Consider the following 15,943-nt stretch of genomic DNA (forward strand, 5'->3'; position numbering starts at 1 on the left):
GACCTTACTTGTGCCCATATTTTCGAACCAATAATCAATGTAAGTAACATTGTTTTTCTTATAAATCTCTTATTTTGTTATGCATGCACTAGATCTAAAGAACAAATAATTAACAAGCTAATTAGTTCACTATTAGAGGAGTCTAATAATAGGTATATGAACCTAACATATATGTACTATCATTTATTTTATTTTATTTTTTGCTAAAATGTAAGATCTTATATATATATATATATATAAAACTGGGTTGAAATGATGTGGATGCGCCACGTGTCAACCTAGCATTAAATACAAGTATTAATTACAGCTGAACATTAAATATAAACATAATAAATGTTGTATAAATCTCAGCAAAATATATTATAATTTAATAAATTTTATCATAAAATTAAATTAAATAATTATGGTGATTTGATACTAAATTTATTAAAAAATTATTTTGATATAAATTCTAAAACGTGAATAAATACGTTCATTGCTAAAAATGCTTCAAATTGAGTATAATTTTCATTATATTTATTGAAATATTTTTATTTGTAGAGATGATTAAAGTCAGTGTCTCATAATGTTTTATGTTTACGTAAAAAGATATTTTGAGAAAGTTATAAAACTTAAACCATTAAATCTTAAGAAAAATATATTTGGAAGAGTCATTGTATTTCTTAAAAACATAACTTAAAAAACTACTAAAACATAAGTTTTTAAGTGGGAATGAAAAAACATATATTGCGAAAAACTGAATATATGTGAGATTTTGATAGGTTTAAATAGTGTGATAACGAGTATGTATGTACACAGTGATCGCGAGTGCATTTAATAATCAAAACAAAAGTAATGATTATAAAATAATATAGCATTATAAACGACATGAAAAAGTAGAAAAAACGTTATATTTTTCTTTAATATATTCAATTAAAATATGTATACGTCGAGTATAAATATTAATCGTGACTAGCTAAATATTACTTTTAGTTAAATATTTTATATGTTATCTTCTAAATACTCAAAAAATATTATTTAAGAAAGTTTAACCTATTTTATTTACAGGTAAACTCTTAAATATCATTTATATATAGTTGTTTAAAAATACAAAAGGTGCAATTCTTATATATATGTTTGACACATAACACGTGTAAGACACAATGAAAACATTTGAATAAGTTGAGTTTGAATTATATAGGTTTGATACATAAATATCACACGTTATACATAAAAAACTAAAAATTATATAAAATTATATTCACATTATTTTGAACAAATATTAATTGATTTAGAACATAGCGTATAGTGAAATGATATAATTTGAGAACTCAATGTTGATTGTTGCATTATTCGAATAAATTTTATTTTAATTAATATGATATTTGATCAGTCATAAAATAATTTATAAAAATTGATCATGCATAATTGATTATCACTTATTAGTTTTAATTAAAACGGTATGTACTTTATTTTAAAACATTGAAGTTAAACCTAAAAAATTAAATTTGAGAAAAATTGATTTATTTTTATTTATAGTTAAAAATATTAAAGGTCATATATAAATTATGTTATTTTTCTTCAATTATAATAATAAAATTTTAAAACAGGCAGCGCGAAGCGCGGGATACTACCTAGTATATTATAAAGAAGAATAATTACAAAATAGGGAACTTAAGAAATGCTCATGAGAGCATCATTTAGTTCCTCCCATCAGGTATCAAAAACTCTAACCAAAATATGAGCTATATAGCAAGATATAGATCAATACAAATCACCTCTCATCTTAAGATTAAGATATCAATGGACTGTACTGATTCTCCTTAGCCAATTAGCATCAGATGCGTGGACTGGATTCCTAGTCAAATGCAGGCACCTAACACTCATCACTCTCCTGATTTCAGCAACAATGTATTCTGGTCTATGGATTTTGTATTCCAATCTACACTCATTCCTTTGTTTCCAAATGCCATAACACAAGCACTCACCACAGCTTTCAGCATTCTCTTCCTCAATCTGAAAAGTCTGCATTTAAGGACCCATTACATGGTGTATATTCTAACCATGTTCAGGCGAAGCCATTCACTTATCCCTCCCATCACCCTCCTGCTATAAGCACAGTCAAAGAACAAATGCTGCACAGTTTCATCCTCTTGTTCACAGACGCAGCACAGAGATGAGTCACTCACCCCAATTCTCTTCAGCTTATGTCTAGTATTTAGAGCATTCATATACACTAACCAGGCAATAAACCTATGTTTAGGTACTGCCCAATTATGCCAGACCAAATGGGACCACTCCACCTTAGGTCTAACAATCCTTATCAGGCTGTATCCATCTCTAATCTTATCAGCTCCTCTTTTCCACTGATGCTATTAAATGCATAAATGAAAGTCATATAGAACTGACTATTATCAGTTGTGGGTGTAGCTTCCAAATGAATGAATTGAGCTGAAAAATCCAGGAAGTTCAGGCTATATTGCTGGGGGTTCCAGACAACCCATATTCTCCCCTTTTGTGGTGACTGGAATTGGTTGTAATACACCATCCATATGAAAATTATTAATAACTTTATTATTATCTCCTGGCTTGATCTTGGTTTCAAGCAAGGCAAACAAACCTACTTTATTCTTATTCAAAAGATGAAGAATTGTACGTTGCTTATTTATGTTATTCATGCCTCGTACATTCCAAAATCCGAATTTAAAAAGGCTATTCATCATCAAATTATAAACTTTCACTCCTTACTACCCTTATACCTGCCTTAGGAACCTTATTGCCATTCAGAATCTGCTTATAAGTAGGTTGTTGTACTCCCTGTGAACTATTAACAGATTGAAAATTTTGATTCTGAGGAGTAATTATCTCCTTACTCCTTGACTCCCCCTTATCTGCTGGTGTCCCTGCAGTAGCATCCTCAACTATGGGCACTATACGCTGACTGTTATTAGCCGCTGGTTGGTTATCCTGCAACTGATTCTTTTTAACCGGTTGCCTCATCTGTTTGATCATTGGCTTCCTTTGGACTTGAGATTTAACTCTTCTGCATTGCTGTCTCATGACCATAACCCTTACACTTGGAGCATATTATCAGTTTCCATTCGTATTCTACTGATATCTCCATAAGTCTCCCTACCTCATCCTTGAATTTGATAGTTTCATGGAATTGTTGCCCTACCTGCAATTCTACCATTACCCTCGTAAAGCCTAACCTAGTACGATGTCTAACCTAGTACGTACTATCATTTATTTAATTTAGCAATTTTAATGAGATTGTTATTTATTATGTTCAGGTTACGTGATGGGCCCGTAAAGACGTAAACGAAGTCGGAAGAACCCCTCTGATGGTGAGGCAAGCGGAAAGAAGAGGAGATATTCTCACAGGAGTCGAACAGTGTTAGATATGACTGCAAAAGCTCTTAAAGATTAAAAACCCATTAAACTTGAGTGGGATAAAGAAGATAAGTTGCCAACAGGAAAATATGCATCTATGTTTAGTTCATGGATTGGTGTGACTATTCGAGGGAACGTTAGTTGCACACTGAACTCTTGGGATGAGGTGGATCAACCGACGTTAGACCTTATGCTGAGTGAACTCACGGTATGTTTTTTTTCCCAATTTAAGGAGGAGGAGGAGGGTATACACGCCATTAGTTCAACACATGAAAATCAATACATATAATCTTGGCCTTGATACTCTTTGCTCAGAAATGAGCATATTTTCGTGCAAAAATATTAATGTTCACATGCGAGTGCCATTACAGAACAATTTACGCTTCAACACAAATTTGGAGTAGTTTAGCATAATAACTTCTGTATTAGATATCAGGAATTCTTGTGTTATAATAATTTCTCGGCCCCTAGTTGTGTCTTTCAAAAAATATGGATCTAATAATATACTACAAGAGACACCTTATACAGTTCTGGAAGGATGGTGGAAATAACATTTGACAGGGAAATGAGATTAATAAAAGTAGTTGTTCTGACCTTGGAAGAAATTGTTGGAAGCATGGCATTATGTTCACGTACTACCTTTCCTTCCCGCCAAAAGGTTAAGTTTGCTCGTGGAAGCAAAAGTCCTTGATCTGTACACATGCACATGACATCTGGACCAAATTTCTCTATGAATAAACCAAAATTATAAGTCACAAAGTGAAAGAACAAATACACACCAGAATTATTTTTTTAAAAAGCAGAGGCTCACAGACTCGGTAAAGTGTAGAAGCTTAGACATTTGTTTGAGGGTCATGGCATGGAGGCTTAAAAAACAGAGACCTTTCACTTTGATAAATATTTGGAGCGTGTTTCTTTTGCTCTAACTGATCTAATGTCTAAAGCAGCAGTGACTTTATCTCCTCAAATGTTCATTATACCATTTTTACTTCATTTCAATGATGTGCTCATAATGAATCTATATTTATAGACACCCAAATCAAGAGCTGATGAATATCGTTTGTTGTATATTTTAGGGTGCTTTCAATGTCATTGAAGAGTGTCACGATTGGTGTCTCCACAAGTTGGCTGATTTATGGAGAAAGTGGAAATGTACCTTGGTTCGTGAGTGGATGTATGATGAGACGGGAGTTATCCAAATGACACCACCATCCTTGTATAAGAATATAACGCAAGAGGAGTGGAACATGTTTGTGTCATCTCACTCTACTGAAGCATTTAAGGTAATATTTACTCTTTTTTTAATACACATTAATTATTTTATGATAATATAGTATCTGAAACTATTTTCTTTCTATATACTTATTTTATAAGGCAATAAGTGCAAAGAACAAGGAGAATGCTGCTAAAAGAAGAGGAACATACTATGGCTCTCGAGCAGGATATTGAGGGCTTCAAGTTAAAGTCATAAGTTATTTGTATTTGTTTAATATTGATACTAACTTGTAAGTTAAAATTTGACGTTAATTATCATGAACTCTATTGTTTTTGTTAGAAAAAAGATTTAGCTGCCAAGGGAAAACAAGTGGAAAAAGTCGATCGATATTTAACCTGGCTCAGGGCTCACAAGTCTGACAAAGGGGACATGACTGATTATGTTAAAGAAATCTCTTTGAAAATTGTAAGTTCAAGATGTTTCCAATTTAGCATCTTTTTAATTGTTACTATAGTGAATTTATACTGCATATTCGAACTCTTTTTTGTGATTATGTTATCCGAACTCTTCGTTGCCCATCACACTAGCTTCTCCCAGCGCCATAAAATCATCAGTCAACTCTCCAGACTGTCCGAACACCTTCCACTACCACTGTCCCTTAAAAACTTTTGTACTTGATTTACATAAAAACTCTGATCAACAATCTCTTTGAAATTGCAATACATGTACTTGAGCTTCTTCAAAATGCCGAAACAAACATATTGTCTATGGTGTAACTGATGTTTGCTTAACTGTTGATTGTGTGAAATTGCAGTTTATAGAATTATTGTTTGTCTTTATAATGTGCAATGTCTCTTCAAAATTCATGAGAGACATCATTGGCTGGAAATTCATGCTATATAACTGTAGAAACTGAGGCTCGGGTTGGAACATTTACTGTTTTGTTTTCATTTTGTTGATTTATGGTTTGATGCATATAAAACATGGTTTATGAAGCAAATAATCGATTAAGTACAGTGTTATTTCAGAACATTTACTGTTTTGTTTTCATATTCTGAGTCTTTAGGTTTGCATTTTGATGTAGGTGTATAGAATGTGCTGCCTCTCAATTTCAGGATGTTGTACAGTCAGAAATACTACCGTTACTTGGATGTAACTTTTTACCAAAGTTCCATGTTTGTGTTAATTAGGGAGTTGGTGCTGCTAGCTTAGTCAGTTTTTCTTTTCGTGGATGCGAATGGGATATCAGATCTGATCCCTAATTTTCACCTTCCTGTGTGCAGTTTTGATGTTGAAAACAGGTAACTTGCTTTTTGTTGGTAGAAAAACTTGAAAATGTATTCCTATTCTTTTGTAGGAAGCACTAGAAAAGGATGTTGAGGTTGGTGTATTTGTGCCTGAAGGACGGGAAGACATACTTGCTAGGGCGATAGGCAAGCCTGAGCATCCTGGTCGTGTGCGAGGAGTTCCTCAAGGTATATGCATAACTGAGTATTTTGGGTAGGGACCAAGAAAGCCGACACGAGAAGAGTTGTACGAGAGGATAAATTGCATTCAAAAGCAAATTGATGACATAGAAAAGATGAAAGCGATGATGATGCATTTTTGGTAAACTGGTGAGAAACCAAGTCCTGAAGTATTAGATGATTTAATGAAGGGGGTATCTATGAGTACCGAGGGATCGAGAAATTCTGCATCTATTTAAGGGTCTCATAGTCAATCACTACAACAGAACGAAGAGTCATCACTGCCACTCCGAGAGGAGATACCCCAAGAGGAGACACCCCAAGAGGAGACACTCCGAGAGGAGGTTTATCGTACACCCAAGACCATTATTCCAAAGATTCCTGGCCCATCACCAAAGCAGGTTATTCTATAAGCTTTTCATTTAAGACCCTATTTTCAAAGTAAATGAAAGTAGTTTGAAATTATGTTTTATCATAAATGTTCAGGTCTGGAAAGCTTGTGTACTATCATTGTCAAGGGAATCACCAAAGATAGTGGCTTCAGGATCGGTATACCTATCAAGTAAGGACGAAATTGTTTCTGTTCATGGCATCGCCCTTCGTGATGGTTTTACAAAAGTATCAATCATGGAGGTCTATTCTGGGTCGGAAAATGCTGATTTACCCGTGCCTATTGATGATATGATGACATTGATTCATGCTAAGGGATCATTTGTTCAGTGACCGCAAAGTCATATTCATAGTCCTGATAAGGTAATTAATATATGTACTATAATAATATAAAATACATTGACATTTATGACGTGTATCCACTTATTTATGCTAATTTGAATAAATATGAAAAGAATTATCAAGGAGAAGAAGCATTAGCAATGAAGTCCAAGCCTCAAAAGGTTTCGCCCTTGATTCGGCCAAACACTTTCCTTGGTATAAAAGTTAGCCGTGAGTTTAAGCAAAAACATAGGACCATGGATTTGAAGTTATTAGAAACTGAGGCTCAGGTTTTAAAGACAAGCGGGACAATGATCAACGTTGAGATTGATGAACATATATTACACAATAAACATATTTGCAACCTTAGTTATGAGGAGCTTGTTCATTTGTTGGATGAAGATGAGATTGGTGCCTCTCACATTACTCTTTTTATAAGGTTCTCTGTTTGTGCTGAGATCTCGGCATGGACTTTATCTTTGTGCTGACTTGTGGTTGTTGGAAGTTTTCTAGCCCTTTGGAATTAATGTTTATTTGACTGGTTGTTCAAAGACTTGTTTTTTTTTCCCATCTAAACAATTAATTAGATGTGTTAATGATTTGTTATGTTGAAGACTGTATTTGAACATGGTTTAGGTTCAAGTAGCCATAAAGTTCAGCTAGCTATTATGTAGCTATGGTTGGAATTTATCTGATTTGATTTTGTTCATGTATGCATCTCTAATAGTAACACTTAGCTAACCAAAATTTATCTTCCGCTCTGGCAACTTGCGAGATTTAGCTTTTCACTAAGGGAAAAATGTACATTGTTATCAGGAGTCTTTTATAGTTTTAGGGTTTCTGCTACTGCTTAGTCCTTTTTTTATTGGAATCTCTACACGACACCTTTTTTAAGATAGCGGAATGTAGAAGGCTTCAAAATGTCGTCTGGCCTTATTTTTAGGCAGGTGGATGAGTGAATGTAGTGGAACGGTTGTAAGGGTATTTTGATATTTTTAGAGTGACTTTATTTCCATTTAGGGAAAAGTGGTTAAGTGGTTTGAATGACTCAGAAGAAAAATATAGCGACTCCGTTGATCACATGTTTTCTTATGTTCCTTGAATGAATCAGAAGTAAAATATAGTGAATCCCTTGAATGAAGTATTTTCTTATGTTTTCCCTTCAACTCCTTTTTTATAAGATTTCCTCTCTGTATATACTTGATAGTATTCTTTCTACTCTACTATCAGGTAGAATGCTGTTTGAAAGCTCTTTGCCATAGAATATAATCTTTGTGAAGACTTACGTTGCTCTAGGTTACTTTCTCTAGAGCACCAGTGTTTCATCATTCATGAAGTGTTTTGGTATTACATTTTGTGTGGAGTCATGGATGAATTAAACACTTCTATGAAACTTAATACCCTAAACCTCAAACAGTTTGGTTTCTTGTAATTAGTTTACTGTTTACTCTCTTCATTCCATTGACTTTCTTATTGTGGTTGGTACTTGAGTGAACTTACCGAGACTATGCAAAATACCAATTCATATGGATTCTTGTGCCCACATACATTGTCCCCGTATTCAAGTGTCGAGGATGAAAATTAGCGATCCGATTATATTGCTAGGGCCATGACATGTACTAGATGTGGTAGAGGTCGGAAACTTATATTTGCTCCATATGTCGAGGGGTAAATATAAACTTCTTTTCAAAGTATTATTATTGGTGATTATCTTATTTTTTGCCCACAATTAAGTTGATATCTTAATTGTTTTTTTTTCTCCATAACTCATAGTGAACATTGGATGTTGGGTGTGATCAATCCGGCTCAAAGTATAGTTTATTGGTGTGATCCTGCTGGATATGAGGAGCCTCGTCAATTTTTCGTGAATACAATTTCTAAGTATGTTCAATGTATATGTAATCTTTTTTTTTCTATTATGCTTCAAATTATCATTTCATTTTCTAAAACGGAATAAATTTATCAACCTATCTATATATACAGGGCCTTTGATAAAAGGAACTCAATTAATCCACTTGCTGAATATGAAGCCAAAGAGGTTGTTTGGAAAACGATTAGGGTACTTCTTGTGTGTCAATACTTTAGTGTCTTAACATACTTAAGTTATGGTTTCTCTTAGCTAGCACCTAATAAAACCAATAACTAGTTTTGCCTGAGTCATTTGTCGAGAAAATTGGGGTCACTAATAACAATACCTGGAGCCATCATACTACCTTTGTATATCACCTCCCCTTGACCACCATAATATATACCTAATCCATATGGTGAATGTGACCTATATGAAGTGCCTATTCCCCTGCCTCTTCCCTTTGCTCTCTTTGCAGCAGCAGCCTCTAACCATGAAGTACATGTATTACCTTCATTAGTCCCGACCCTTGTAGCTTCCTTGTTGCGTCTAGTCACCCTAACATACTTGTAGCTAATTTGTCTATGCGAGAGATTTTGAAGGTCCCTGAATTTTCATTATCAAATCTTATTAAGTCTAGTGTGTATTGGTTGTTTGGCCGTTTCTCTTATTAAGTATAGTGTGTATGTATTTATAATATGAGCTTCTATTTTAGTGCCCTACGCAGCCCATAGGTAGTGTCTTATGTGGATACTATATTTGTCGATACATGCTGGAGATCATCAGAGGAAGATATGTTAGCATTATTCTGAATGTATGTTTTTGTTTCTTTATTTAAATTGTTACAATCTATTTGTTTACTTTCATTTAGACGTCATGCATAGAATTTTCCTAACAATATTTTTGTAAATACGTTTTCAGTTCATGCTTAAAGCTCCCAAGACATATGCATTTGAACAAATTGATGAAGTGAGGGATATATGGGCTAACTTTGCACTACAATTTAAGCCGAAGATAAGCGATCATGAAGTTTAATTAGCTTAAGTAGTTTTTTGTTTGCTTTACTTGTGTCGTAAGAGAATATTGATCAACTTACATACATTTATGTACGCTTATTGAAAACTTGTGCTAGCTATAATTTGTGGATCGAAGGTGCATGTTGACGTTAATGGAGTATTTGGAGATTTTTTTGGTATAACATATTGCAGGATTTAGCCATTATTGTAAGCTATATACCTGGGTAGATTAAAATAAAATTTTGTATATTAAAAAAAATTAACAGGTACAAAGACGTCGGTTCATTAACATCCGGGCTCTATTAGGTTAAAAATATAGCCGTTGGTAAAAATTGGAACGCGGGAAGTTTTAATAAAGAGAACGGTTGGAGTGGTAGAAAGAGAACGAGAAAGGAGCACGGTTTCATAGTTAACCGCTCTAAAAGGGTGTACAAAAGAAGACGGTTATAAATTGAACCATCCTATTTAAGTTAGCTAAAGAGCATGGTTAAAATATCAGAAACCGTCTTAGGAAAAGAGAACGGCCAGTGGGAGCACGATTCCGTTCATCATATGAGAATGGTTTTCAACCGTCTTCTTTCCTATGTTTTGTAGTGAAAATAGCAAAGGATCTATGATTTGAACTTAAAAGATTGCAACTTTGCTAAATTAAAGCATAATAAAATATAAAAACACCATCAATAACAATAAATTAAACCCAAAAGATAGGGAAAACATCTTACCTTTAAAATCACGGATGATGAACGATGGAATTTTGAGTTTATTGCTTCTTGATGATAACAGATGAAATTTTGAGGCAGAAACCCTAATTTTTTAACTTGTCGTTAGGAGCACCTAGACCAAAACAATATTTATAACTTCACAAACAACTCTACTATTAGCAAAGAGGCAAGTAAAGGTTGGATCCCAAGGGACGGGTATTGATGTAGGATTTGCGATTGCAAGTAGCGGTGTCTAGGGGTGTCACAATTTGGGTTGAGATAAGAAGATCACTAAACTAAATAACAAATAAAGTAAACAAGCAAGATGACTAAAATGAGATGTAAACAATTGATTAAAAGCACTAGGGTGTCATAGGGTCATATGGGATTCATAGGAACTGATCATACAAACATATTCTCAAATTATAAGCAAGCAATTGTTGTTGTGATAGGATCGAGTTGGTTTATATCTTACAATCCTAGGAAGGTTTGGGTCCCGGAGCCGAATCGAGTAGATTGTACAACACCTACAAGTCGACTTAATCCTCCCTACTCAACTATATGCATGGTCTAATGAGACTCGAGTTGGTTTATATCTTACAAGTCTCATTGAAAAGGTAAGTGATGGGTAAAAAAATGCAAGGATTCATAGGCTTGCATTTCATCAAACATAACATGTGCATAAGTTGAGATCACAACAAGCAAGCAAATAAATTATGAAAACATATTAAGTTAAGCATGAATCATCCCCCATGTTGGTTTTCCCTAATTACCCATTAACCCTAGTTAAGGGAACTACTCACTCATTATCAAGTTTAACTTGTTAATAAGGTTTTCAATCATATTAACAAAGCAGAACATGATGAATAAATGAAGATGATTAACAATGATTAAAAAGGGATTAAGAGAGTTATACCTAATGATGATTCCAAAATAATAATGCAAATAATAAAAGAAGTACTTGATGATTGATGGAAGGTTGTCAATCTCCCAATAAACCCAAATAATCTTCAATTACCCATAATAAAAGATGAACAAAAGAGAGATTACGGAAATGAGATTTGTATTAATATTTGATTAGAAGTTGATTACAAGATTAAGAAGAGATTAGAATGATATAAACTACACTAAAGATTGATAAGAAGAACATGATAACCTAATTAGACTAATGGGGTATTTATAGTGGGGAATAGGTGCACAAATTAGGGTTACTAAGGGCTTAAATGACGATTAAGTCCTTGAGGAATCGCTCCTCTCAAGAAAAGATGCGGGTCTCCTTTTTGCTAGTCTTCCAAAAATATACGCATCTTCATTGGAGAGAAGAAGGGGACGTGTTGTCCTGTAACAAAATCCAGGCGTCCGAGGGTCGGGACGAGCGGATTCTCAGGTGGCTGGACGAGCGGCCTTCAAGGTTGGACGCTCGGATTCTGGCAGTCTTGGACGGGCGTCCCGATTGGTTGGACGAGCGGATCTTGTCCCAGCCTTCCTTTTTCTTCTTTTTTTCTTTCTTCTTCCAACAATCCTTCGGGATCTTGTCGGGGATGCAAGGATCTTCTTCATCATTTCCCATCTACTATAATATGTACAAAGGCCTTCTAGTCTTGTCTTCCCTTTGATACTTGGTCATTAAAATCGATCAATTTAGCTCTATTTTACCATGAAAATGCAAGGTTTGCACTCCTCTCCTACCAAGGAAACAAAACCTCAAAGAATATGCAAAACAAAGGACTAAAGATAGTAAATGACCCAAATATGCACTAAAAAAACATAGGAACGAGGCTAATTCTAGGACTAAATATCCTCAAATATTGGTCACATCAAATATCCCCAAACCGAACCTTTGCGCGTCCCGAGTAAAGAGGTGACAAAAACTAGGACCCTTACTTAAAATATCCTACTAATATAGCCGACATGAGACAATTAGCGCGTCTCACTCCGCCCCTTCAACTCACAACAAGACAACCATGAGGTAGGATGCCTTCTTGAAAGGCAAGGTGGGTCTTGCCAAAATGGCGACACATCCAAGCATTAAAGCACACAAGATCAAGTAATGGATGCATCTACAAAAGAATAGCCACTTTCCTCATCTAAGTGGTGAAAATTATCTAAAGGGGAAGCAATTCAAGGGTTGACACTCCTTCATAGATATGGTTTCTTCAAACTACTAAGCCTAGAAGGGTACCAATAAATCACCTCCAAGTTGTGTCAAGCTAGGGTACCTATGTCCTCAATCGTTAAATTCTTTTGTCAAGAATAGACTCCCTATGGTGTTAGAAACACTGGAGGATCGCGGAATTCCCCCTCTTGCCTAGACAAGAAGAAGGGTCGTCCCCTCTCTACCATGCACAAAAGTGGATACGATGGAAAAAGGGATCGATAGTATTTGAGTTTCATTTGGGAGTTTGCTTTTGTTGTTGTTTTTCCCCCTAATTTCTTGTGGCATTTGACATTTTAGAACATTTTCTTTCTGCCATTTCTTTTTATTTTCGGCATTTCAATACTTGACAACTTTTCAACCTTTTGCATTTTCTTTTGAACATTTTCAAAGTCGCCCCAATTAGTAACGAGGATGCCTTACATTTGAAGTATAGGAGTTTTCATTTTTGTTACTCCTCTTTTCTTTTGATGCAATTGCAAACTTTTTCTTTTCTTTTCTTTCCATTTCTTGAACTCAATTTTTGAACAATTTTTGTTTTGTGCCCATTTCCTTTGATGACAAAATGTATGGTAGAATATGGATGAATGATGGTTGCATGGTTTCAAGGGTCACCTTGGAATAAACGGTAGCCAAGGAGTTATCACACCACAAGGTACTCTTGACTAGGCCTTAATCCATGGGTCAAAGGATACTAGCATGACACATCCTAGGGTGTTTTACAGGTATTCTAACAAGCAAAGTCTTAAGAAGAAAAAGCATCTACTAGGGCCTATATACACTTGTCAAGCTTCCCAAATATATGGTTTCACAAAATTTTTCTAACATGCAAATTACATGCCATGATGCAACTAACAAATATACATCCTAATGCATATGTTTCTACTAACTAGTATGTCATATAAACTAAATGAAATCCTAAATTCACATTGTTTATACCGCATCAATCAAAATAAAGCTACATAGTCATTAACATAGAGAGGAAAAAGGAGATTGGAAAGATCATACCATGCGGTCTTCTATATCCTCATGTCTCGGATGTGGCGTAGTCGATCAATGTGAACAAGGATGAACAAACATAATATATACAAAACAATATATACAAGTCTACACTAAGAAGGAATGAACATGTTTTTTGATTTTTTCAATTTTTCAAGTTTTTTGGATTTTTCGAAATTTTTGATTTTTTTGGATTTTGAATAAAAGTTAAGTTAGAATTTCCCATCCCCACACTAGTATGGGCTTTGTCCACAATGGCCAATACGATAGGAAATTATGCAATGAATATGCATAATTTCTAAACTAAATGCAAATTACACTAAGCTACACTACATGATGCATGTGTTTTTGTTATGGCAGAGAGCATAATTTTAATTAGCTCCCAATGCATATGCTTGGACTTCCCCAAACCAAAATAGACATTATTTCTAACGTCTTGAATTTCGGGGTAGTTAATGGACATGGAATGCAATGCATGAAACTACAAATTGTCATTTTGGATTTTACAAGTTGGGAACAAAGATAAAGAACACCTTAATGAAGCCAAGGTGTTAGTCCTCCAATGTTGCTAGGACTCCACAAAATAAATGATCAAGATAAAATAAAAACAAGGGAAGTAGACAATCCATAATGGAGGTGTAAGAATGTAGGAGCCTCCAAAGTTTGCTAATCTTCACCCATCGTATCACCATCATCATCATCCTCATATCTTGAGGTATCATCAACTTCCATAAATGTGGAATCATGTCCACTCTCACTTTCACTTTCTTGTTCTTCCTCACTTTCCTCTTCCTCTTCATGAGCTTCTTCTTCTTGAACCTCTTCTTCTTGAGCACCACCCTCTTCAACAACCATCTCCTTTCCACCCGGTCTACTACCACTAGGAATGCTAGGAAAGAATACTTCCCTATCCGCCCAACTAGGCAAAGGACAAGACGGATCAAGAAGTCCTTGCCTAGCTAGATGTAGGAGGGGCGGATATTGGGCTTTGTAAGCATCCACTCTATCATTGTAAGATTGCTTGTGCATTTCCCTCATGAGTAGTGTCAAGTAATTATTTCCCACTTCGACGTCCTTGGGTTTGAACTCTCGGTATTCAAATGGGTAAGGTGGGGTAATAATGGAGGAGGAGGGCTCGGTAATTTCGCCTCTTTGTTGTTGAATGATATACTCGGTCTCTTCGGAGAGTGGAAGAAGGTAGTTCGGTCGGTGAACATTCAATCGGCAAATTTTGGAAGGCAAGGTGAAAGATATAGCTTCATTGGTTAACCACCCATATTTGTCGTCAAGAGTGTCGTGCTTGACCCACTTGAACTTGTGAATCATGATGTCCATATCAACAAGATGGCCTCCTTTAACCGACACATAGGTGTTGTTTTTGTTGAAATCCCGGTTAAAATGCTTAGCCAAATGGGTAACTAGTCCTCCATTTACAATAAAAGCGGTGCCTTCTTTGCCACAATCGACATTAAGCCATCATTCAACCAAAAGTCTTAGAGCATTATATGGCATTGTAAATTCCCTTCCTATGTTCTAGGCCGACTCAAGAGGAATACAATCGAGTTTGGTAAGGTGATTAGTGCCATTTCTAGCTATCAAAGTATTCCCAATGACCTTATGCCATAATCTAATGCCTCGATGGTGGACTAATAGAGCATGACAATCATGAAAACGCACGAATTTCTTCCCGGAAATTGCCATCCAAAGAGGAGCGGGGTCATACTTGATAGGAGTCTTGATATATTTTGGGTCATCACTAAGGCCTAATATCTTACCCAATTCGCCATAAGTTATGCGTCTATCAACATTTTCAAGACGAAACTCGATGTTGGTTCGAGTCTCCACCCTTGTGACTTTCAAAGAACTTAAAAATTCCAAGGTGAGGGAGGAGTATGTCAATTCCTTCATTGTAAACAATTTACCCAATCCCATAGACTTAAAGAAGGTTTTGGTTTGTTCAAGAACACCCAATTTTGACAATGCATCTTCAAAAATAAACTTAGTAGGCATGATGGTTTTCTTAGCAAAGAGAATGAATTTCTCCCTATGAGAGTCGGAAGTGAAAGTTACCTCCGGATAATTGGATAATTGCTCAATGACAGGAGTTGTTGATGTTGTAGCGTCCATAGGGGGACCTTGTTGAACCTCCAACCTTGCCTCATGGACTACCAATGCCTTAGACAATTGTTTTGCTTGAAGAGCTTGTTTCCTTTTTGAAAGTGTCTTCTTTGGGGGTGCCTTGTTACCTCCTTTAGTTCTTGCCATTCTCCTTTGCTTGATTACACCAATAAAAGATTGAAATCTTCAATTGTTAGTGATACCCAAATCGATTTAGGATGAATGTTGTTTTGTATCCTAAAAATCGACTTGAGGATTTTGGTGTTTGAATCACTTGTTGTTGCAAAAGGAGTGATTAATTTTTGTTGTGAGGAAGTTTGGATTTGATTTTGTTGAATTTGGT

General features: G+C 35.2%; 2 long non-coding RNA genes across 2 annotated transcripts in view; both read left to right on the forward strand.

The window, feature by feature from the left end:
* LOC141602688 (uncharacterized) overlaps positions 1 to 4,838 on the forward strand; it is a 106,962-nt gene extending 102,124 nt beyond the window's left edge. The window contains exons 2-3 of the long non-coding RNA XR_012524612.1: positions 4,449 to 4,655; positions 4,747 to 4,838. This is a non-coding gene — a long non-coding RNA (uncharacterized LOC141602688). The remainder of the gene's footprint in view (positions 1 to 4,448; positions 4,656 to 4,746) is intronic.
* Positions 4,839 to 8,253: 3,415 nt separating this feature from the next.
* Positions 8,254 to 8,801, forward strand: LOC141602689 (uncharacterized). The gene is made up of 3 exons (XR_012524613.1): positions 8,254 to 8,433; positions 8,539 to 8,646; positions 8,749 to 8,801. It is a non-coding gene; the product is annotated as an uncharacterized LOC141602689 (long non-coding RNA).
* Positions 8,802 to 15,943: the final 7,142 nt, after the last annotated feature.

The sequence above is a fragment of the Silene latifolia genome, chromosome 9, assembly GCF_048544455.1.
Source record: "Silene latifolia isolate original U9 population chromosome 9, ASM4854445v1, whole genome shotgun sequence".
Lineage (NCBI taxonomy): Eukaryota > Viridiplantae > Streptophyta > Magnoliopsida > Caryophyllales > Caryophyllaceae > Silene > Silene latifolia.